This window comes from Mesoplodon bidens (genome assembly GCF_964165515.1).
Source record: "Mesoplodon bidens genome assembly, chromosome: 4".
Lineage (NCBI taxonomy): Eukaryota > Metazoa > Chordata > Mammalia > Artiodactyla > Ziphiidae > Mesoplodon > Mesoplodon bidens.
In genome coordinates this window covers 46,936,239-46,962,102 of record NC_138160.1, presented here as the reverse complement: position 1 = coordinate 46,962,102, position 25,864 = coordinate 46,936,239, and the positions used below count along the sequence as shown (strand labels likewise).

General features: G+C 36.7%; 1 protein-coding gene across 1 annotated transcript in view; it reads right to left on the bottom strand.

Moving 5' to 3' along the window:
- RAB3C (RAB3C, member RAS oncogene family) overlaps positions 1 to 25,864 on the bottom strand; it is a gene marked incomplete at both ends in the record, with an annotated part of 317,859 nt that overhangs the window by 178,284 nt on the left and 113,711 nt on the right. The gene's annotated exons all lie outside the window — the stretch shown is intronic.

Here is a 25,864-nt window from a genome sequence, read left to right as displayed (position 1 = left end):
TCCCATTAGAGAGCTGCCGGGGGGAACATGCACAAGCTGCTGAGCCTTTAGTAACTTAAACCCCCTAAAGTCTAGCATGCTTGTTAGGGTGACAGGAAATAATGCATGGAAAGTGCTTCACAGAGCCTGACACATAAAAAGTGGCCAATAAATGGTAAGAACTGGCTGTTATTCCTGAAATGTGGGAAGGCAAGGCTAACACAGGATGGTAGATGGCAGCTTACAAATGCAGGGGCTCAGGACCTGCAAAAGAGTCTCATGCAGCAGTGAAATCTGAGAATCAGAGGCAGCTACATCACTGAAATGACCTATATAGGTCACAGATACTGCACAGTGTAGTTGAAGAAATTATTCCTCAATTCAACTAACTCTTTCTCCTTTGTCTTCTCAGGATCTGGGGTATAACTTATAACCCAATGCTCCTTGGCTTCCCCCTTCACCACTTTCCCAGGGGATTGGGCTCTGATTTCTCTGTCCTAGTATTCTAGGTGCTTAGCATTTTGGACAGAAATGTCACCTTCTTTCTGACTTCGGTCTGGGTCCTCTTTCTTCCCTTCTCCCAGAGATGTCTCCTTTGTATACAAAGTGCATCCCAGTTCCCCCTAAGGCAATATTAATAGGTCTTGAAGGGAAAGCTAATGTGTTGGATGATTCAAGAAGAAGTTCCTTTAGCATCAAAATGAAGTGAACATCTCCTGGGTCTCACTCTTAGAACAGGTTCATGTTGGACACACTGTTCCTCACCTGTAGGTACCCTCCTGCTCAGATGCTTGCACTCCACCTCGGACTAACAGTAGGAAACTCAAGAATGCTCACAATTTTCTCCTAATTTGTGTGGTTTATTCTATTTGGCTCCTGGAAGTTCAGAGAATGGTAACCAAAGAAGGCTGAGGAAATCAGCAAATGATTCCAGGAGGATGTGGGCGTGTGAAATAAAACTTGAAAATTAGCAAAGGGTGTGACTGTTCATGAGCAACAAGTATACTCTACACGTGGAGCAGGGATAAGGCTGGCCTGATTAGAGGTGTTTATTGGGTAATATTTTTGAAAGAAGTTTCCAAAGGTAAGATAAAAACAGATTATGGTACCCAAAATAGCAAAAATGAAGCAAAACAAATGAGGAAGGTCTTTCAGAACATACCACTAATTGGCAGAAAATAAAAAGGAAAAGTCTAGATTTCACCACATGAAAATGTGACCACTCCTTGAATATAAAAAAATGCTATGAAGAAAATTGAAATGATATATAATCAAATGATATTTGAATATTTTACTATACTTTGCTTAGTATTTTATAAATATGAAGGTATAGATATTAGAGATAAACTTGGAAATCAAAAACTGCATGTAATTGGGACAATCATACAAATTTATTAGACAGAAAGAAGCCAATCTTGAGCTTATTTGCATATTTTTGGATATTCGTTGGATATGATTCCATTAACAGTATATCCAACTGTGAAATGAAGGAGAAAGTTAGAGAACCAAATGCCCAAAGACTGTGTTTAAAAAGCATGGTATAATTAGAGATTGTGTAATATATTTTAGCTCTCTGGGGAACAGAACCCCTTATAACTAGTCATTCTATTTTAAAACTTAGGCACTTTTGTCTTGGGTTCATATTTTTCAGAATACATTATCTATAAAATTACCATTTTTTTTCCTACTGTGAAATAATTTTAAATAGCTTTCTTTATCTCTTGCTAAAATATCTTTTTGGCATTGACCGACTAGCCTTCTTACAGGTTAGGGACCCCCTTCCTGCTGCTTTCTCTATACAAAAGACAGCTTTCCCCCAATTTCTCAATAGGAGAAAACAGCCAATATGCCCAAGCCACTGCTAAAAGGTGACCCAGACCCTTCCTGTCAAGCATGTCTTCAATACAGACACTAAATAATGTTGTGTTGAAAAACTATGACATTTTCTCTCTCTTCTTGACCTCTTCCAGTGATGGCTTCCTCTTTCATAAGATGTTAATTTTATTTTGACAGTAAAGAAACTAGATCTAGCGTTATAAAACATATCAATTTCACACTGGAAGTGTATTTAATCTTCAAGGGAGCAGAAATCTAGGTCCCGTTACATTATGATTGAGATGTTACAGGAAACCACGGGGTTGGATAGCCATTACGTATCAAAATTTTAAAACAGAGAGAGGGGGACAAAAACAGCTTTTAAGAAAAAAAAAAAAAAAGAAGCTTTCAGACAGCACTTAAGTCACAGCAAGGGGCAGGACCTTCCACAGGATTCTGACTTGAACCCCGAAACACAATCTCATTAGAGGTAGTTGTCACCTCAGAGCTCTCAGGGAGAATAAGAAATTGCACCAAGTAGGGGAAGTGTAGTAAGAAATACAAAGAGGAAATTTCCTTTCCAAATGCAAAGAAAATAAAAAGAGTAAAACTAAGCTAATAAACAGACACTAGTTGGCTCTGCATTGGTTTTGAGTACCGAAAACAATTTTAAGATTACAAACTCACTAGCATTTTCTCTCCCATTATATTAGGAAGAAAAAGGAGTCAGAAAAAATACTTCATTACATTTGACATTTACTAATAATGATAGAAGGTTATATTGGAAAGAAAAGAACATTTATAATGTCAAGTGCCACTAACGTAATTAAATGTGAGAATCTCAAAAGGTAACTGACTAAAATGGTACTTCTCAATCTGCTCAGGAAAATGGCTCTAAACTCTGGCTTTGCCTTGTTGCTCTGCCCAGTTACTTCTAATAACTGGAGATACCTGCTGGTTTTCTATAAATGTAGGCTTCTGGTGACTGAAAAACACAACAGGAAATCTTTCACAAAAAAAGGGATAAAAATATGATTTAAAAATGAAAGCTTTCTTCAAAGAGAGTTAGCTTTCATTTTTCTCTCTTTTAAGAAAAAATAAAATCATCTTAGCTGGCTTAAATATTTTGACTTCTCAATCATGTTTTTAGGAGGAATTTTTGGCTTAAATGATAGGTTTGATTAGCAAATACTTGAATATCTGTCAAAAAAGAGCTCTAAAATCGAAAACATTAGCAGTTTGATAAGTAATAGCTAGGAACGTTTTCAGTTTGAATTTTGGCATTTTTGTCTGTTTTTGCCTTATGTTTTCTTTCTCTGGTGAAACTTTTTTTTTTTTTTTGCGGCACGTGGGCCTCTCACTGTTGTGGCCTCTCCCGTTGCGGAGCACAGGCTCCGGACGCACAGGCTCAGAGGCCATGGCTCACGGGCCCAGCTGCTCCGCGGCATGTGGGATCCTCCCGGGCCGGGGGAACGAACCCGTGTCCCCTGCATCGGCAGGCAGACTCTCAACCACTGCGCCACCAGGGAAGCCCACATTTTATTTTTTTAATTGCGTGTAGTGCATTCTCAAACACTTCTGAGGTCACACAGAGATAATGTGAAGTTTTAGGATTGAGCAAATAGCTTTCATTTGTAAAATCTGGGTTATACTGTAATTTGTTTTTGTTTTGGTGGTTACTTCTCTCTGTATTGGATTAAAGGGAAAATGGAAGTAATCATTAGTAAAGAAACATAACTCAAATAATATCACTACCATCAAAATACATTTATTGAATGTCTAGACAGAGAAAAATAGATTGAAGGACAGACAATCCTGATACATGATAAAGTAGGTAATTTTATAGGTGGAGAAACTAAACCAGAACACATTGGTGTTAACTGATCAACAAAGGTAATTTAATTAAGCTAAAGGAAATAATATGTAATAATCCAAAGAGGAAATCAACAGCAATGTAGGATGAGAACACTGCAACATAAGACATAAAACGCATTTTATCTAGTGAACTTCTAAATAGACACAAATATGTGAAATGGAATAAACACTCAGTCATTTAGCATTCAAGCAAGTCGCAATGTTTTAACTTGTACCTTGCTACCTTCTACCTGTAGCAATTATTTTGAATCATCAAAGGAAGATTAAATGATGCTCAATATAATTTAATATTAATGCTGATTGGGTGACTGATTCATTCATTCAATAAACAATAAATGAACACCTATTACCAGTTACGGACTGTGATAGATATTTATTAAATTTATTTTATGTATTCTAGATGTATTTTTGTATATTTAAAAATTCTACACTTTAAAAGCATTTCATTAATCAGGATAACATATTCCTCACATGTCTACAAAATATTAGACATGAAATATCATTTCTAAAGAACCAGACAGCATAGCAATTTAAAATTGTAACTGAGACCATCTGCTCAGTGGTGAGGTTCTCCAATTCATAGTCACAGTTATGGGTTGTACTGTGTTCCCCCACCCACCCCTCAAAGTATGTGAAGTCCTAACCCTAGAACCTGTGAATATAACCTTATTTGGAAATAGGGTCTTGGCAGATGTAATCAAGTTAGGATGAGTTCATACTGGATTACAGTGGATTCTAATCCTATGACCAGTGTCCTTTCAAGAAGAGAAAACAGAGACACAGAGAAGGCCACATGAAAGCAGTAGCAGAGATTGGAGTGAAGTATCAACAAACCAAGAAATGTCAAGGATTGCTGGCAACCCCTAGAAGCTAGGAGAGAGGAATGAAATGAATTCTCCCCCTAGAGCCTGAGAGAGAGCATGGCCCTGTGATACCTTAATTTAGGACTTCTAGCCTCCAGAACTGTGAGACAATAAATTTCTGTTGTTTTAAGTTTGTGGTACTTCATTACAGCAGCCGTAGGAAACTACTGCAGTCATCGACCCCAGTTTGTAATCTTCATGATCAGGGCAAAAGCAATATAAATTTCACAGCTATCCACATACCCCTTTACTACTTTACAGGAGAGAAAATATAGAAGATTAACGGCAGTCTTATTGAGAAGCCTAACATAGTCTCACGAAGATGTTATGCTAAAATGCATAACTATATTCCATTTACGAAAAACTATTTCTATTCAAAAAAGGTGAGTTGATATATCTTATTGCTTTAAAAAAGTAGATCTTAAATATACATGAATACATACATATATTGTTCTTAGAAAGACAGAGCACCATTGCTTGAAGCGATACACATTATATACTGTTTCACGTTGGAATTTCATCCCCCAATTTTTGAAATGCTGTTACAGAAAAACCTAAAGTCATAACATACACTGAGACACTACTCTCCAAAACAACAGAAACAACAAAATGCTGATTATTATACATGACTTCTTTTAGGTGATGTTACTTTCCTCCCAGTTGTATTTATTTTTTAATTTCCATAAATAGGCAGGCATAAAGCAGCATTGAACATTGTCTGATAAAAATAGTAAGCAAAACAGGAAGCTCAAATATTTTATGCTTTCTTGTTGCATGCTTATTTTTGGAATAAGAACTTTTTTTCCTTACAGCAGTTAATCGTCCATTAAAATGAAATTTACAAACCACTTTTCCCGACTGATCTTGTACAGTCAGTTTGAATTCATTTACAGACAGTTATACAAGCATCTGTAAATGAAGCTCACATTTTAGAAAAGAGTTCTAATAAACTGGCCTCTAAATAGTTCTTTGATCAACGTAGATGTTCTTCTTACCTACTGTCTTTTATCCATCCTCTTCACACCAGCCAATTTTATTGATCAGATTTTCTTGGCACGATGTTTAGCTTTGAAATACCCAAACCTTCATTTTACAATGGCATCCACTTCCAAGTAAAACCCTAATAAAATAACCCTGAGGCACAAGGATAAAACTTGACCTATTATTTCTTGGCAGTGTTACCATGGCAATTCATCTTTCCTGGAAGAGAGGAATGGTTGTATATAGCTCTTTTATAGGGGGTCTTAGACTCTATTGTCAGTGAGAACCTAACACATCTACCAATTGTGTGTTTCTGCTCATGAAAGTTGGAGACACTTTTCAGTAAACTCCATTTCAATGCTCAGATGAACTCTCTTCAAGACCTTAATAAAATTTACAATCAAAAGCATGTAAAGGCATCTTCACTCATTTAAGAGCTTGTTATCTAAGAACAATTAACACAAAGGCAGAGAAAGGTGCCATTTTTTCTTTCTTTTTTTCTTTTTTTTATTTATTCATTTTTCGCTGTGTTGGGTCTTTGTCACTGCATGCAGGCTTTCCCTAGTTGCAGTGAGAGGGGGCTACTCTTCGTTGTGGTGCAAGGGCTTCTCATTGTGGTGGCTTCTCTTGTTGCGGAGCAGGTCTCTAGGTTCACGGGCTTCAGTAGTTGTGGCACACAGGCTCAGTAGTTGTGGCTCTCAGGCTCTAGAGCGCAGGCTCAGTAGTTGTGGCACACAGGCTTTGTTGCTCCGCGGCATGTGGGATCTTCTTGGACCAGGGCTCGAACCGGTATCCCCTGCATTGGCAGGAGGATTCTTAACCACTGCACCACCAGGGAAGCCCTGCTTTCTTTCTAATTAATCTTTTCGACATTCTTCTTCTCAGTGGGATTTTGACTATGCTCAACCTTGTCAAAACCTAGGGCATAAATATTTAAATTCAGGCAGCTTGGAGCTTTTAGTCAAAATCGGTGATTGTTTTTCTTCACAGAATGCAATTCAAAATGCTTGCCAGCAGATCAAGTGTTCTGTGTTTTAAAGGATAATAGGCTTTTGAGTGGGATTCTTATTGTTGTCCTAAAATTGGCACTAAGACTCCAACCAAACTTCTTACGAAGGGATGGAGCTTTCACTTGCACAGCCATGTGCCAGTTGGTTGGTTGGATGGATGTCTGCTTAGGCAATGGAATTGCTGATCTGCGCTTATGTAGGGGTATTTGAGACCTGGAGAGAGACGGCAGGGTTGAGGAGGGGGAGGTGGTAGAGGAGCCCGACTTCCCACAGGTTAGCAATAAACACCACAGCAGGCAGCTGCTCTTGAGACATCTTGCCATTAACCCACCTCTGAGAGGGCTGTCTCCTGGAGGAGGCTGGGGAGGCGATGGGGAATACTAACAGGGGCAAGAGGGGTCAGAAGGAATGTTAACAGGTTCTGGCTGAATATCTGGCACATTTTAGCTGTGTGAACTTGGTTATCTCACTCGTCCCTCTGGGCTTTGATGTCTTCATTTGTAAATGAGAAAATAAATTTTCTAAGTCTGTTTCAGCTCTCAATTCATAGAATGTCTTTAAATACATTTTCCCCTCTTCTAGGATTTTTGGGCTAGTGCATCAGAATCTTTTTACTGGTGAAATCTGTCCATTCATATTTACCCTAATTACCACTATCTTTGCATAGATGTTTCCTATCTTATTTTATATTTGGCTTGATTTTCCTGTAATTCTTTCTATTCATTTCCTGCTTTCTCTTTGGCTGAATGTTTTTCACTTTTTTCTAATTTTATTCTTCCCTTTATTAGTTTGGAAGTTATACCTGCTATATATAAAGTGATTATTAAAATTTCAAAATTTGTGTTAAAAAATTTAATTATATCTTTATCTTTATTTACCCAAATTCAAATATTTAGAATAATCTGTCAGTCATCCCTTCCCATTCTACATAATAATGTTGTACAATGTTCCATATTCTAATAATATCTTGACTTTTTACCCCCTGTATTAGACATTATTATGTTTTACATAGACATTATTCATTTATATTTATCCTATGTTTTCCAGTTTCCCTGCTCACAATTTCTTCTTATCAATACATATTAAACTACGGTTCCATACTTCTGAAGTGCATTCTTCAGAAATCTCACCAGTGAAGGTCTTTTGATAGTAAATATTCTCCTCCTGCATGTCTGAAGACATATTTATTTAGCCATTATTCATGAATAATGTTCAATAAATATATATTATTGGGTGTAAATTCTAGTTATACTCCATCTGTTCTTTATAGCATTATGCTATTGTTTATAGACTTCAGTTGATACATTCAAAAATATGCTATCATTCTAATTATTGTTCTATTTTAGGTAAACTGTTTTCTCTGAAGCTACTGTTAAGAGTTTCCCTTCATCTTTGGTGGTCTTCAGTTTTGCAATGACGTGGCTACACTTAAAATTCTTTTATTTATGTTGCTTGGGGTTCACTGTGATTCCCTATTTTGAGGATTCTTGTCTTTCAAAATTTTAGAAAAAAATCCAGTCACTATCTCTTCAAACTACTTTTCTCCCATTCTTTATTTCCCCCCCTTTATTTTGGACTTACAATTAGATATCAGGAAAGTAAGGTGACCACACAGCCTGGGCTGCTCAGGAAAGTCCCAGGTTATGACTTGTGGTAGATCAATGAACACTTAAATAATGAACTTATTGACTCAAAAGTCTTCTGGAACTTTTTCAATTTAATTCATATCTGAAAACAGGCCTGGATCTATAAAACAAGTTCATAGTTTCTGACATGGTTTCTGTCAGTTCTGAAGAGTTTGAAAAAAAGGTTTGAAAAAGTTCCAAAGGTCAGCTGAGTCACACATTGTAAAACTTGTTAGCTTTACAATGAAAGCAGAACTGGGTATAAAATATACACTGTGGCATGAGTCTGCCTCTAGAAAAGGAGTGTTTCTGTTTCTCATGAGGTCTCTGCCCTGTTAAATCACCACATTAGCTGTTCAGCTTATTTTTTTTCTCTGATCAGCTTTCTTTAGTTACCCATGCTTAAAAGTGATTGTGGGGCCTCCCTGGTGGCGCAGTGGTTGAGAGTCCGCCTGCCGATGCAGGGGATACGGGTTCGTGCCCCGGTCTGGGAGGATCCCATATGCCGCGGAGCGGCTGGGCCCGTGAGCCATGGCCGCTGGGCCTGCGCATCCGGAGCCTGTGCTCCGCAACGGGAGAGGCCACAACAGTGAGAGGCCCGCATACCGCAAAAAGAAAAAAAAAAAAAAAAAAAGTGATTGTGTAGGTCAAGATCATTTGTAGGTCATTGTAGGTCAAGATCACAGGCTGGCATCTGATTCACTGGTGTTTCATGTGATTTACACAGTCGTTAAAAAATTCTAAGCCAACACTGAAGAATGTGGAGATTTTTACACAAAAGCCCAGATTTCCAATTTCTTTTGAAAAATTTTTAAAGATGGTAACAAACTGCTGTATGGCCATTGAGGACTGAGGCTGGGTAGCAGCTGCCTCTTTTATACGGGTCATCTGCCTTTCTCTCCTTTCTGCTGTTGCCTGTTCCCTAAGGCACTGCTATTTGAGATCACCCAGCACCTACCACCATAAGTATTTCTGTTTATCCTCTGTTCAAAACCATCCTATGTCTTCCTTTCATCCTGAGGATGAAGTCCAAATTCCTTAGGCTTTTTTCCATTTGGCCCCATCCCTTTCCAATTTTATCTTTACATTTATATTTATTATATGTGTTTATTCTTCTTTTCGATCCCCTTGTGTCAGAATTTGACCATGTTTCTCAAACCACGCCCCCTGTGTTTTCTGACTTCCGTGTCTTCTTCATGTGTGTATATGCCTCCACATGTTTGTCCTCTTGATCTTGTGTTTTCATTCTCAGTAGAATCCAAGTATATCTTTAAAAAACTGTCTTATCAAATAGCTATTCTTCTTATTCTTCTGGACTGTCTTAACCAAAGAATAAAACTAGTTCTTAACCTAGCCTAGGCAATTTAATGCCTAGGTGAAAGTTACATTTGGGATCAAAATTATACAAGGAAAAAGTCAGGTTGTCTTAACAAATGAATATTCTGTCTGGGTTAACTTCTTGTTAAAAACTAATCAAACACTGGAAATCTGTATTCCTAACATTATACTAGGGACCGAGAAAAATACAAAATAAGTATCCATATGATACAATCTCTAAAACAAAGAGTTTGTATTTTCCACAAATTGCCAAAATAAAGCACATAAAGTGATCTGAGACCCTGGCTGTATTTGCAGTGTTTATTGTAGGATGTGTGCAGTCTGTGCTAGAGGGGTTGACTGAAATGAGCTGGAAAAGTCTCCAGGAAAAGGTAAGGCCAGTCCTCAGGGATGAGTAGGTTTTGAAGGGCAGAGGTGAGGTAGTTAGCAGACACAACCACAACTGGGATCATGGAAAGACCATGGAAGTGACAGGGAGTGGAGAGACTGGCATTGATGTTTATCCTTCATATTTACTTACCTCAATCCCTCTGCAGGGATTAAAACAATGTTTATTGTGAAGTACTGCAGAAGGCTTTTGTTTGGTACCTGATAATTCACCAGGCACTGCAAATGGACAGTATGATTCCCTACTCCCTTTTAAACTGTAGTATCTTGTGGGGGAAACTGAGAACAGATTCTGTTTCTTCTAGAGCAGGATCCATAATTCGAAATGGAAGAAAGAAAATGTAATCTATGACCCATTACCAGGTGGATTAAGTAATTAAACCCCTCTGAATTTTCACTTTCTAGCTAAAATAGGGATAATATTATCTACCTATCTACCTTCTCAAGGTTGTTGTAAGGATTAAATAAATGAACATATTGAAGGGCTTCTAGCACACACTAGGTGCTCAATAAATGGGTTCTTTTTTTTTTTTTTTCTAGAAGCAGCAACATGTGGAGGAAAGAACAAGGATTTGGTGTTAGAACACCTGGGTTCCTACTCTGGCTCTGAGACTCATATGGTGAGTGATTTTAGAAATATCACCTAACCTCTCTGAGAATCAGTATCCTGATTTCTAAAATGAAATTAGTAACTGATACGGAGTTGAGTTGCAAGTTGCAAATGACAAAAGTTCTCTGTAAGCTATAAGTTCTCTGTAACCTATAGGTAATATCATTACTAGTGAATGTGTTAAAGATAGTACAGAATTGAAACATGTCAAATCCCAATAGAAAGTGTTTGTTAAATGCAACTGGATTCCTCAGTAGAACATTGTTCCTTATATCTCCCATCTCCCAGAGAGGAGAGAAAATAAAGGTAGTTGTCCTTCAGAATCACCCAGAATCTACATACCCTCATTTTCTCTCTCCATGCCCCCTTACATAAAAAGGGAACAGAATTCAAAGATGAAATACACAATTAAATCCTTATCATGACAATTACTTGATTATGCTTACTAATTTCTTTAAGATCCTCTGCACAGTCTTATTTTTATGATTGTTTTGACCTGCATTGAAACAAAAGGCCTAATGAATAACAACGGTGTTTCAAGGTTAAAGGAATGATTTCCACATCTCAGACTACCGCTCAGTGTAGTTGATAAGTATCATTGAACGACAAGTACTATGTCCAATGAATGAAGTCTCAAAAATACAAAGAGAGACAAAGGGAAATGAAAATGTAGAAACCAGATGCTAGAGAAACAGAAGTCATTGTAGCATCTCATTATGTGCTCCAAATCCAGAGAGAGAAAGCTCGGAGCAGGCAGCTGGCTGTGCAGCAGGCCTGGGCAGCAAGAGGATAAAGTAACCGTCTGGCTCTGCAAGGAGCACGGGAAGGCCAGGGAGAAGTTTACTTTGGAAAGGCTTCTTGACTTGACCAGAAATAGTACTACTATCAATAATGGCATATATTTCTCTTTTTGAAGTGGGTCTAATATATTTATTTGTTTCTTTATATATAACCTTCATCATAAATAATTCAAAAAATATAATGAGATGACATTAGATCCATATGAAATATCTAAACATCAAAGGCAATTTTGAGTTGTTGAGTACTATTTTACAAGTTGTTAAGTTGGTAGAAAATATTAAGCCCATTGCCTGGCAGTCAAGAAACAGGGACACTCAGACTCAGGCCTCACCCGGCATAGGGCACTTTCATGTGTGGCCTTTGTGACCTCACATCTCTGTACGAGATTATATAGGATCAAATTTTATAAGGCACAAAGCCATCCAGGGTCTCCTAAGATCAATGGTAATCGCAAATAAGCTTTGGAGATCACACAGCTAAGTAGAAGACAAACCCTAGCTTCTGCCTACTTTTTTGGTTATGTTGAAGCCATTGAAAGATAGTTTCAATGGCTATTTAAGCAGTTCTCTCTTTCTTTTCTGTTCAGTTCTGAACAGACACCCATGCAGAGTTGAGGCTGGGGCTCAGCTTCATAATTAGAAGGACTGAAATCGAAGGCAGAGGTCAGAGGTGGGCTACAAAGACGATTATAGGGTTAAAGAGAGATGTGCCCAAGGGGAACAACTCAAGGAGCTTTATTAAGTCTCAGAAGTCTGAAAGTGACTTCCTTAGACTTCAGTATTTCGAAGTCTTTCTGACAGAGCATGGGAAGTGGCTCTTTTCTTTTTACAAATCTTCATTCAAGACAGGACTAGACTTATTGGGGGAAATGGGGCCTGGATGTTGGCTGCAAGGTTTGTGGAAGCTGGAAAGGCAGACAGGGTATCTAAGGGCTGGGCTGTGAGTTATGGAGGCCCCTCTGGGGAGGCAGAGGGGCCAGAGCTGGGAGAGGAGAGCCCCGTGGGCACTCAGGGCCCCTTTAACATTGTTACTATGGATGCTGCTTTTGAAAGGGCTGAAACCTGACCACAGAACCAAAGAAAACAAAATCTAAAGGAGAAGCCAAATTTGTATTAAAACGTGATACAATCTAAATCTAGAATAACATCTACAGAATTTATTCAACGTGAATTCCAGTTAGGGGTTAAATCTTCTATTAAGTCAGAAAAAGTAAATTTCCAGAAGTCATTACAAATAAATCAACCGCATTATCTCCAGATCAAATAAAAGACAGCCTGTATTGAATTGTATGAAAGAGGACGCAGATAGGCAGATTTATGCTGTATAGTATATAAAACACTCACACATTAGCATTTTACATTTAAGAAGTAAAATTAACTAGGATGAAGAAAATCATTATTGATGTGAAATAAAACCCATGCATAAAGCAACGTTTAGTTTTTATTTTTCATAGTAAAAAGTTACCCAAATCACTGTATCACAAATAGACCAAATAGACCTAAATCATTTGCCAAACAATCTGACAGCCCATAAAATCATTCTTCCCACATTTAAATTTCACTAACAACACGGCTGCTGGCATGAGAAGCCTGAAAGGGCATTCATATTCCAACTATAATTCAAATTTCTACTTTCAATGCAAAAAGTTCTTTTATGGCTTGTGTCCCTGACAAACATATTTTTCTTACCATGTCAACAGAACTCTACTGCTTGAATAGTTTGATAAGCAGAGTCAGAGAGCAGATGCACTGGCATCTACTGATCCTTCTCCTACAGGAAAGACAGAAACTTCTCCAGCTGGGTAGCACTCAGCTGGAGGATGCCAGGCCTGAGGATCATGCTGTGCTAATAAGGTCAGGGTCTGATCCCTGTGTGTTCTTCATTCTGCCCGATTACACGCTCAACCTGGTGAGTTATTTCACAAATGTGAGAGGCAGGCAGATGGGCAAGGGTGTAAGGCTGGATTTGCACAGATCCATCATCCTTCATAAAAGGACAAATGAATGATTCTTTATATCCAAAGAAAAAATTCTAAGCTACTTCTGAAGAACTTGACCAAGTGGGTCAGAGTTTCTCCCCTTTTGGAACCGAGAGCAATCAATTCTGTTGCTCAGAGTTGGCTTGGAGGGACAGATAAGATGGAGAGTTACCTCTTATCTTCAGGGAAATTTTAGGAGACCTATTCCTTCTCACTGGCTTATATAAAAATTACATTTGGTCATTTAAAATAGTGCCACACTCTCAGAAGTCCTCCTTTGGTCGATTTGGTGGTGGAGTCTGGGGATGTGCACTCTCTCCAGGTACCTTTGGTCATTCTGATGCTGGTGGTTTGACTAATGCTGAATACCTTTGAAGTGCAGGGACTCTAGGGTTAGGTGATTTGGGCTCATACTGTGGCTCCATCACTTACTAGTTGTGTGACCTTAGAAAAATCAACTCATCTCTCTACACCTCAGTTTCCTCAACTGTAAAATGGGATCATGATAGATTACCTCTCAAGGTTGTTATGAAGATTAAATGAGCTAACACAGGCAATTTGTTTACTGTAAGAGCTCAGACTAGCAAGTGAGCAATACATGGTAGTTATTGTAACTCCCAAATGCTCTTTCATTTTTTAAATTTTCTTTCTTATATGCAATGTTTTATCTATTGATATGTTTCATGCTTATATTTTGGGTTTTTAAAGTCACTACAGAATATACAAATAATGCATATGCCATATATTGTGTGTATAATATTATATACATATATATATTATTGGTGTGATAGATCTAATTTTGGGTGTCATTTTTTTCAAAGATGTGACTATAAACCACTGTTAACCATTCTTATTTAAATAAAATGTGAGTGACCAAGGAGTAAAGGTGTCTTATACTTTGTCATTGTTTGCTAAAATGTGATCTTTTTTTTCTCAAATGGAAATGAGATTACTGCTGTGATCTTCCAATTTGTTTCAAGTGGACAGGCAAACATCTCTGAGCTTTAAAACTTCTTTCTGCCAGAAGACCTACTTCAACGTGTCCAAGGAAATTTAAAAAACAAATAGAGACAAGCAAATAAAAATTTGAAATTGCCACAGAAAGAAAAGCAAACAAATAATGACTAAAAGTTTGCTTGGGCCTTTATCCAAGCTGGTTTTTGAAAAAGTATGAAGACTCTTTGCCTCAACGGTAAAAATGATTGGAGATATATAGATTTTGATCAAAATAGAGAAACTTACTAAGAAAAAAAGGGGTTGCCTCATGAGCTGGCGAGTACTTCGTCACTGGACATGTTTGAACACAGGCTGGGCAAGCAATGTTAAGGATGTCATAGAAGAGAGTTATGCATTCTCTAAAGCATTAGACTACACAACCACAAGATTACAAAAGGAAAATGATAGATGGTGTTAAAGTTGTGAAGCTGGGTATTGGAAGGTTCGTCATGTTTTTGGGAACTACAAAGAAGTAAAGAAGTTACTAAACATCTGTGAAAAGACAAGGAGCTCAGATTTTGGACATATTTTATTTTAGCCCTAGGTGGAAACTCCAAAGCAGAGATGTTCTAAAACCAAACAATCTATAAATAGGTATGTCCTCATTATATTACGAACCTACTTTTTTTTCTAATAACTCTTTTTGATTACTGGTTTTTCTGCTTTTCCTATCATACAAGTTTTGGTGATTCAATAAGGGAAGTAGCCATTTACCTGTAAATAAAGATATAAACTTGGGATGGGTGCCCAAAGCAAAAGGTGAAAAATATGTTTATCCAGAAGGTGCTCAAACTCTCTCCTTCCAAGACCGTTGTCCCACAACTTGTAGCTGAAACTGACTGACCTCTCCTCTTAATTAGTGAGATAGTAAAGCTTACTATTCAACGTGGACACAATAAGCTACTCCTTAAGCAAAAAAAAAAAAAAGAAAAATTTCTATTCTTGGTATTTTCTTTACACTTATTACTAGATCACTCAATGGTTATTGACACTAGATTAATGTGCATTTAAAAAAATTGTCCCGGGCTTCCCTGGTGGCGCAGTGGTTGAGAGTCCGCCTGCCGATGCAGGGGACACGGGTTCATGCCCCGGTCTGGGAGGATACCACATGCCGCGGAGCGGCTGGGCCCGTGAGCCATGGCCGCTGAGCCTGCGCTCCGCAACGGGAGAGGCCACAACAGTGAGAGGCCCGCGTACAGCTAAAAAAAAAAAAAAAAAAATGTCCCAACTATCCCCAAAACCATCAGAGAAACATTACAAGTCATAAAATCATAATTTTATATTGGAGGCACCAACAATGTAATATCCAGTATCTCCTATGATCAAATGAAATACAAGGCTACTATGAGCAATCTAAAAATAAGAGGAGGTGGATTGGTCAACATAAAATCAAATGCAGCCTAATCTCTTGATCATAGGAAGATGGATACTTCAGGCATAAGCACATTAATATGTAAAATTTAATTTGCCCCATTTCCAGAAACAAGTTAAATTAGGTTAGAGACCAGAGGGCCTCTTTCCAAAGAGACAGGAAGAGAGGGAGGCTGGAGAGAGGGAATCAGAGCAAGTGGAGAGAGGTGGACAGAAGTGCTTGGGAACAAGTCATTTTATTCAAGGAGTCCTTTCAACAGTAAGTTTGTGTCATCTAGTTCTGCTCCATAAACCCAGTTCCAAGAGACTTATACTCCCTCCAAAAGAATTCTCTTTATCCTTATAACATTCACTGAAACACACATTTGTTTTATCTTGGATTCTGAATTCAAGTCCCTCTTACCTGCTTTCCTAATAAATAAGAAATCTAAATGCCACAATGTCAAGCTCATCGTCAAAAAATTTTAAGAGTTTATAAAAGAAAGCCAATTGTTTGTAGATTACCAGTAATTCCATTTAACAGTGATACTGCGAAACCGCTGGCCATGAGACAGAAGAATCTAGTTCACATTTGGACTAGTCACTTATCTCTAACTGCTGAAATAAAATTCACTTGTGAGAAGCTATTTTCTTCCTGAAGGTCAAGGTTGCTTTGCCTACTTAAAAAATAAGAACTTAAAAAATACTCTAAGTGATATACAGTTATTTCATTAGTCAGTTGTTTATCTAAAAGTATTTTGAGAGCAGAGATTTCCTGAAGAAATATCTTTCTAACATATAACATGATGTCATAAATAACCAGATGGTTAAAAAATCATTACTGAAGATTGAGGAAAAAAATCAAAAGATCATAGTGATGGTCAAAAATAATAAATTATGTTCTCCTTTGCTTCGATGAAATTGGTTCTGAATATGACACTGCACTGTCACTCGCTTTGAACCTACCATCCATGAAACAGAGCAAAAGCAAATGCATACAGTTAGCTACGAGCTTGAAATTCTCTCTGATTTGGTAACACATGTTTCTAATGGTGTTAATTAATGGTGAGCACAGCACTGTCTAACAAATCAGTCTTTGCAGTGTTGAGCAAGGGGCCACAGCTCCTAATTCAAACTGGAGCTAAATGTCCAGCTAGAGAGTGACTGAAGGTTACAGCAATAAAAAAAGAAAAGAGGAAGAGCTAGCTCCCCTTTAGACTTCTGAAAATATGGCAACCAAAATAATTCAGGCAAAGTAAAAGTCATTTTAACTGTCCATCACGTCTCTCTCTCTCTCTCTCTTTTTTTTTTTTTGACTGCAGTTCTGGAATGGAATAGAAGTTCAGCACAAGAAACATTCTGCACAGATCATTTGTACAGCATTTTTGTTTTGTTTTGTTTCTGTTTTTTATCTAGTCTCTTAGCAAGTTTAATGTTTATAACAAACACTGTTGTGTATAATCACTATACTGTACATTAGATCTCCAGGACTTTTTTATCCACTAGTTGCAAGTTTACATCCTTAAACAACATCCCTCCTATTCCCCCACTCCCCAGTCCCTGTTAACTACCATTTTATTCCCTGTTTTTATGAATTTGGCTTTTTTAGATTCCATGAATAAGTGATATATACAGTACCTATACAGCATTGTTTTTGTGTATCTTTACTTATAAGATTCTCAATGCTTTCAAGAATTGTGTTTGAGATTATTTTCCGCTATTTAGATTACTTTTCACCTCACTAAACAAGGAGAATTTTTTCCTGCTCTGGAAATAGAGATATCTATGCAGTTTATTCTATCAGAATCCTTTAATTTGGAACTCTCACTGCTTCCTCTTATCTGAGTACACCAGCAGGCAAACTTAAGAATTATGGACCACAGATTATATGCTGTATGCAGTTAACAAAGGAGACTTCATGGCTCTGTAGTTTTCATAATTACATTAAAGCCAGGCGTGTTTCTCTTTAAACACCAAAATGTGATTTTATAAAGAAATTGGTGTTAGGATTTGTCATTAGAAAGTAAATAAGCAAAGATTAAAATGGCATTTACTGTGAGGAAACAGAGGCTTGACATAAGTCAACCAGCAGCTACAGTAAAGCACACTCCAGTGTGCAGAAGGAAAGGGATTTGGACTTGGAGTCAGAGGTTCTTTTTGGGTAACAGGCTCAGTTCTTTCACAAACTGGCTCTGAGACTTTGGAAAGGTCACTTCATCTTTCGAGTTTCCTTATTTGTTTAGGGATGTGATTGAATTACATAATTTTTGAGGTCTCTTTCAATTCTAAAGACTACTAAGGTTAAGTCTTTTTAAAGGAATTTATTTCTTGGGAGAATGTACATTAACACACACTGTAGGGCCCCTAAAAAGCTGCTTAGTACATTGATTTTTACAAGTTTTATGAATTTCAGTGCAGTGATTCTCAAACTTTGTTATACATCAAATTTGTTAATTGTAAATTCCTGGGCCCCATCATTAAAGACTGATTCAGGAGGACAGGAGTGGGCATGGGAATCTGCACTATGAATGGCCCTCCAGGAAATTCTGATGGAGGTGCTCTGTGGACCTTACTAGTAAGGTCTAGTAAGCTACTAGATTAAACTAGTAGCTTGAAAGAAATAAAGCAATTTCTTCAAATCCTGTCTTAATGCCTGGAAAAACTGCTTCAACAGGATACTAAGACACAATCATTCCAAATAAAACCTCCTTTTGCCCTCAGAAATAGGATTATAAAATAATAAATTTGATGTTATTCATAAGGAGAGTTCAGATTTGGCTGCCACATGCAATTTCTGAATCATCCCTTTCTTCTTTTATTAAAAGTTCTTTACATTTCTCCTCCTCACGGAAGTCAGCTTTAATTATCACATACCCTGAGTATTAGCTAACTCAACATATAGGTTGCCCTAGATTTTCCTGTGAAAAAGTTCAGGTTCTAGCCACACTTACTATCCAGGTCAAAGCCAAGTCTATTCTTAGCAGGTTACAAAATTCTATAGTAGAGTCCTAGTTTTGCTTAATAAAGTATATTGATCTAGATATCAAAAAAGATTAATTGAAAATATATAAATATTAGCAGTTACCTATTTTCTGTTTATTCTTCTGTATTTAAATTTTTTCTACAAAGCCTATTATATTTTTATAACTTGCCTTTAAAAAGAAAGAAGGAAAGGAAGAAGGAGGGAAGGAAGAAGGAAGACAGAAGAAGGAGAAGAAAGAGGAGGAAGAGGAGAGGAGATGGTATGTGTGCGTTACTATTCATTTACAAATATGAGGTCAGCCTAGCCTTTATCCCTGCATATTATTTTCTTATGAGCAAATATATATTTGTATTTCTGGTAAATGGTATATCAATTCTTTTTATTTTTTTTTGACAAATGCATTATCTAAAACATTTAAACACACATTGATGATTCTACTAGCTAAACTTTGAGTTTATAAAACACTGCAATAAAAAGGCAAGTGTCTATATTTTGGGATGTATTTAAATTACATATACATACAATCTTATTCTCTCATTTCTATATTACACATACTTTGAGTTTCTAAGTATGCAACCATTTGGAACTATTTTCATGCCAGATATAATGCATGAGTCTAAATAAATTGTAATTGTGCAGCAGGCCTACTCATCTTTGAGTGTTCTGACCTTGAAGAAAAAGCATCACTTTATTGCTTTAGCTGAAGTCTAGACTGTGATTCCTCCAGTCCAAAATGTGCCTGGATCCATCAATCTTCAGAACACAATCACATTTTGTGAAGAGTGGAATGATTCATTTATGATTAAAGAACAAGAAGACCAGTTCCACACGCTAATTAAATCATGGTATAAATAGGATTTATTTGCTGTACTTTTTTCAGTGACAGTAGGTGAACAGAAAACAGATAAAATCTTGTCCAAAACTATATAATGCAAAATATATATTATAAAAATATAAATTCATATTAAAAATATATATATATATATATATTTTTTTAAGGATCAAACACCCACTTAGTGTTCACTGAGCATCTGTGTTCTAGGCGCAATGTGCAATGAAGGAAGCCCAAGTCATGATCCCCACGTATCAGAAGCTTTCTGTTCTGTGGAAAGACATTTTGTACCAAGTCAGCTCCTCCTGAATGCCAAAGTCTCTCAGACAGTTCTTTATGTCTGGTAATCATCCATATTTTCCCCTTCCAGCTAGACCTTTTAATCAGTGCATTTAAAGACTGTGAAAGTGTTTTGGCTAGTTTCTCTCTGACATCTACGTCAATGTGGAGCTTCTGGAGACAAACACAGACAAATATCTTTTCTTCTCTTCTTTGTTTCTTCCCTTGGCTTTCCATTTCCTGCAGACTTTATCAATACTCACCAAGTAGATGCCCCATCTCTGTGTCCCTAATACTCTGGTTGTTTAAAGCTCTTCTCTGTTTAGAGGAAGAAACCTTAGTCCATTTATGAAAACATGTAGAACTTATCCCACTACACGTTCACCCACAGCAGACAATCTTCTAAAATGTAAAGTCCTCCAGTGCCTTCCCATTGAACTTGAAATACAATCCAAACTCTTTATATGGTCAATAAGAACCCATGTAATCTGTTTCTTAGCTACCCCTTCCAACTTCTCTCCTTCCCATCTCTCCTTCATTTCTGCCACATTGACCAGAATCCTTCACAAGAAGGACTGAACAAAATGAAGAGGATATGAATATTCTATAGAGGAGCTACTTCATTGCATAGATGGGTCAGTCTAGGAACCACAAGAGGTGTCTTACTGCCAGATTCATTGCATATATTTCTGCTTCTCTGTCCATTCAGGCCATAAAATCCAAGTGTTGTCCACTTTATTTCTTTCCACTGCCACTATAGAGGGGATCAATGCAAGTCTGATGACCTATAATTCTAGTATAAAGAGAGTTCAGGAAAAGAATCAAAATGAATATAAAAAGTAATATTAGAAAAGAAAATATAAATTCAACTCATCTTTACTCCTTCAGCTCCGGTGCCATTTTCATAATTTTTAAATTGTATTGTAATATATATATATATATATATATATATATATATATATATAAAATAAGGTAATAAAATAGCCATCTATTGAAAGATTTATGAATCAAAAATATAATAAATCTACTATAGAAAATAGAAAAATTGACTATAATTTGGCTTATGTAGCAGGCATATACATGCCATTTATGAAAAGACTTCATTTAGTCTCATGCTTACATTAAACACCACCATGAGTTGCTCAGAGCAAGGACTGGGTCTTTCAAATCTAAAAATCCAGTGTTTAGTATATAACAGATTCTCAACATACACATCATTTGTATGGAAGAAATTAATTGATGGTAAAAGGTCAAGAGTTACTAGATCTGTTTCTCAAGAGAACTTAGAAAATCTTAAAATTTGATAATCTCTTCAAAACAGAACGGCCAAGCATCTCAGATATGCTTTAGATATCTAAGGTATTTTCCTGCCTAGGACACAACTGATTTTCTGAGTGCTGCATCAATCACACCATGCTGGCCTTCCATCATGACCCCCTTATATTAACTTAACTGATGGTGATCAAGGTAGTAAAGGAGGGAAATGCAGATGCCTGAGACCTTATCCTTTGCAAGTTCTTCCTACTCCTGAAAATAGGTAGGTTCTTTTTGGAATATGGAGGAGGAAGAACAAAATAGTCTAGTAGGTTGAGACATCCTGGATGTGACTTTGGAACCAATAACAGCATCCCTCTAGAATTTTAACTTACTGAGCTTCAAAGCTCAGTACGGATGCTTGCTTCTTGGTAAGTCTCTGACACTGTCCACCCTTACGGTGCCAGCAGTGGGGAATTCACCACTTTGCTCTTTTATCTTTCTATGTTTCCACAGCAATTTGTTCATCATATCAACAAAGTGAGCTGTGTAGGTTTATCATCACTCACTGATTAGACTCACAATATTTCTTCCAAAGTGTCTGTAGAAATAGCAAAATAGGACATCTACAGATGTCGACATTTACAGATGTCGAAGAATTGTGGCTATTTTTATGAAGTAAATTATGCTACAGCCAGACAACTAATTTTCAAAAGTGGGAAGTGCACATAAAAACACTTTCTCTTCAATGATTCCTCTGGTTTCATTCTATCTCAATCTGGACCATACATTGGATTTTTCCAAGCTCATACTTCCATGGTGCCATGAAAAGTTTTTTATTAGTTTCATAACTACTCCATACACTGTGACTTCCCCCTTTTCTCTAATATTCTTTAAAATAATAATACTTATAATAAACTTTATTGCCTATCAGAGTGATTGCCAGTCTTTACCTTAATCTTACAAGATATAAAGTTACCATGCCTTATAATCAGAGGCTCTGGTCTTAAAATACCACACAACATGACATTCAACAAAACTTACAAGTTAAGCATACCACAGCATGGAGCATTTTCTCTCTTTATTTCCTCCCTAACCAGCTTATAGAACTTCCAAGAGAACATCCAGGCAGGTTTGAAAGGATTTCAGGTTACTTTTTTTTTTACTGGAAATGTTATGAACATCATAATTTGTGACTTCTTTATGAATTAAATATAAGCTATTATTAATAAGCTAAATGGCTTAAGAGCAACTTGTTTAACATGGAAATCTACCTCTGCAAACTACCATTAATAATAGCCTCTTATCTCATGATCAATTGTAACAATTCTTAAATGTGTTAACTGGGTTTATTAGTTATTACAAATCTTATTCATCCCATTACTGTTTTATAAACTAGGAACTGCAGTAGTCAGTAACATTGGTTACCATGAGAGGTAGTATATAATAATGGTTGGGAATTCAGGTTCTGGAGTCAGACCTTCTAACTTGAATTCTGTTCTAACCTCATAGTAGTCACATTACCTTGGAAACATTACTTCAATTTTTCTGGGCTTCAGTTTTCTCATTTGTAAAAATGAGAATAAAAGTAACATCAACGTCATAGAGCTTCTGTGGGGATTAAATGAGAATAAACTATATAGAATACTTAGCATAATGCCTGGCACACAGAAAAAGGTCAATAAATGTCAGCTGTCTCTCTTCCCTACTATAGAGGATATATATCCAACTCAACAGGAATACTAACAAATTGTTAACGTAAAAATTACAAAGGAGGTAAAACCAAATCAAATACATGTTTGACTTCACTGAAATCATTATTGGATCCATCAGAAGACCATGTCTACTGATTTTCTGAATAGTATTAAGTTATCATCATTAATAACCAAAGATGCACATTACGTTTAGAGAGCCTAATTTATAATCAATTCCTGTTCACAGAATTAAAGGTCAAAGAAATACCAATAAAACATCCAAAGAAATTGGATGCGAAATCATAAAGAACCTAAAGGTGTCCTGATTTCTCTATTGAATCTTTGGCCTGAGAAGACAGTAGCACTGACGTGTTCTTATGATAGCTGAAGAGCTAAGCCTTTTGTATAGAGCAGTACATTAGTTAAGGACTTTGTAATTTAGCGGCATAAAAAGGTTGACTTTCAAAACGGAATAGACTATATTGGAATACAATCGAATAAGACCATTCCTATAGACCTGAGAGAGGTAAACACGTCGCCAAATACTGAAGGCTGCAATTTAGAGTTGTCCTTCTCTTATTCTTGGTTTTGGAAATCCTTCTATTTACCTTAAAGAGAAAGGCAGAAGAGGTAGGGTTGTTCCATGGAACACAAGCTGCCATGAAGAATATGCTGTTGGGTAAAAAACCTTCAGCCAGCCAGGCTCAGAGCTGTGAGGGGCATCTTATGTTTAAAAGAGGAAAAAGTAAACAAGGAAAAGTCAACAAAATTGATAACAGTTTTAATGGGATTCCTTCCTTATGGGAACCCTGCAGAAACCAGGAGAACGCTCGGCTCCAGAGTCACAGTTAGAAAATTCCAGTTTCTACCAGATAGCAAACAGGTTATTAAAAAATCCATAGCTCTTGGCACCAAGAAAAAAGGATTTGAGGCATCTCTATAGAAACAAACATTCTGGCCTTTGCAAAACATTTGCGAGAATTAATTAAAACAGCTGATATGCTGGGAATAGCATATTCAATCAAAGTGTCAAAGATGGTTAATAGGTGAGGAAGGTTAAATAAACAGACATTATCAGTCAAATAAAACCTTAGCAATTCTGTTCAGGAACTTAGATCAGAAATGTTTTCAATAGTGAAGGTCTAAGACTTCATAAACTGAAGAATGCAAAACAATACAGCAGTGACTAGAAAAGATACCAGTACATCTAAATGCCCAGCCAATGTTCTTTCTTAAGTATATTTTGAATTTATCTTATATGTAGGATCAGCTGCACTAATACTTAGATTAGGCTCATTATATGAATGTAATATGTGCCCTATTGTCTCTAGGTAGATTGGATCTCCTTATTTTTTGCCCTATATCTCAATTTATGGCACATTTATATAGACAAAGATTTATTAGGTAGAGCTTCCTAACATTCATATAATATTTCCTAAATGCAGGAAAAAAGGTTAACTGCTGCACCAAGCATATTATTACTGAAATGTTTACTGAGGTTTATTTACTTGCAATTACTATTGTTATTGTTTTAGTACAGAATTAAGTTCATTTTAACACAATTCTATCTAATTCATAACTGAAAAGAAAGAGTGTCAAGGAAGAAATCAACTTAAATGAAACTACCCTCCAGCTGTCTACCATGCACCAGCACTAGAAATAGAAAATAGAACTTGATTTTAAAATGAACTCTGGCATGGTTCCCTCTCTTCTAAAACTTGGCATAAAATATGATTTGGGGAGTGGCTGCACATTTTGCCAAGAGAGTAGGTTATTTTGGTATCTAGTGGGTGGACGAAATGAACCGCAATCATTTCTAGAGGGGCTTCGACTCAGGAAGGCTGACAGAATGATCCTGTTCCCAATAAACCACGAAAGAAAACAAAGATGACTATACTGTCATTATTATTCACAAGGGAGCTGGGTGATTGGGGTTGTTAGCAAAGGAAAAAAGTTGTAGAGCTCTAGGTCACTGGTTGAAATCACCTGGAGATTTAAGAATAAAGGTTTTTTTTTCAACTCTATTTTTAGAGTTATTGGGCTTAAGTTCAAACTGGTAGTGTTGTTGGGGAGATCTTGTTAAATAGGTTAAAGCTTCTACTCTCCTCCAGGTGACTGTTTTAGGAGTCATTGGACTGGATAACTGGATGGGTCAAGAGTTGACCCTGTTATGTATAAATTTATTTCAAAATTAAAACCATTGATAAGAGGTTTTCCTCTCCTCCCTATTTAAATAGGAGAGCTGGTCCTAAGAATTAAATTTGTATTTGTGTGCATGCGTGTGTGTGTGTGTGTGTGTGTGTGAGAGAGAGAGAGAGAGAGAGGGAGAGAGAGAATGAGAATCAGAGAGATGCAGAACAAAGAAAAGATGGACACAGATTTAAGATGGACACAGATTATGATAGAACTCCTAGGTCATAATAGGAGTAATTGTTGATATTTTTGTTAATTGGACCTAAACAGGAAGACATTTAGGGGCAACTGTAGGTGATAACTATATTGTTGTTTGTCTTTGATATTGTGTACACAATTATATACATAATTTACAGAGAATAGATTAATAACTTAGAGGATTTGGGCACAATTTTTTTCAGTTCAATTATACAAATAATTGGCTCAGTTTCCCCTATACCTATCACATCCAGATAAAAATCCTAGTGAATAAGTGGTTAGGAATAATTCCTTAAGCAGAAATAACCTAGTGTAATACCCAACTTTAGAGTGGGAAAATAAAATTTGAAAGAAGAAATGACATTTAATTCTGTTCAGTTCAAGCAACATTCATTGATAACCTACAACTTGCCAAGCACCTCATCAAGCCCAGAGGATAGAGAGATACATAAAATATATTCCCTGCCTTTATGGAATGTATAGATGAGGGGCCACAGGGAGAGGTGAACCAATAACCTGAATGAGATGGGAAATAAAATTGTCTGATGGTAAGCTGGTAGGCGCTGATTACTTCTTCCCTTTCCTTGTCCTCTTAAGAATTTTTTAAACCTTTTTTTTTAAAAAACAAAATTTCACTTTGCTCATTCTTTCATCTTATTAACAAGTTTTCCAGCCCCCTCTTCCCCACCTGCCTGAAGCATATTTAACTTCAGTGTCAAAAGAAATGAGCACATCCATTGGATATAATCAAGTCCTATTAGGATCTTGTGCATGGTTTTATAAGCAAATTTTTATTTGATTGATTATATCAATAAAATTAACA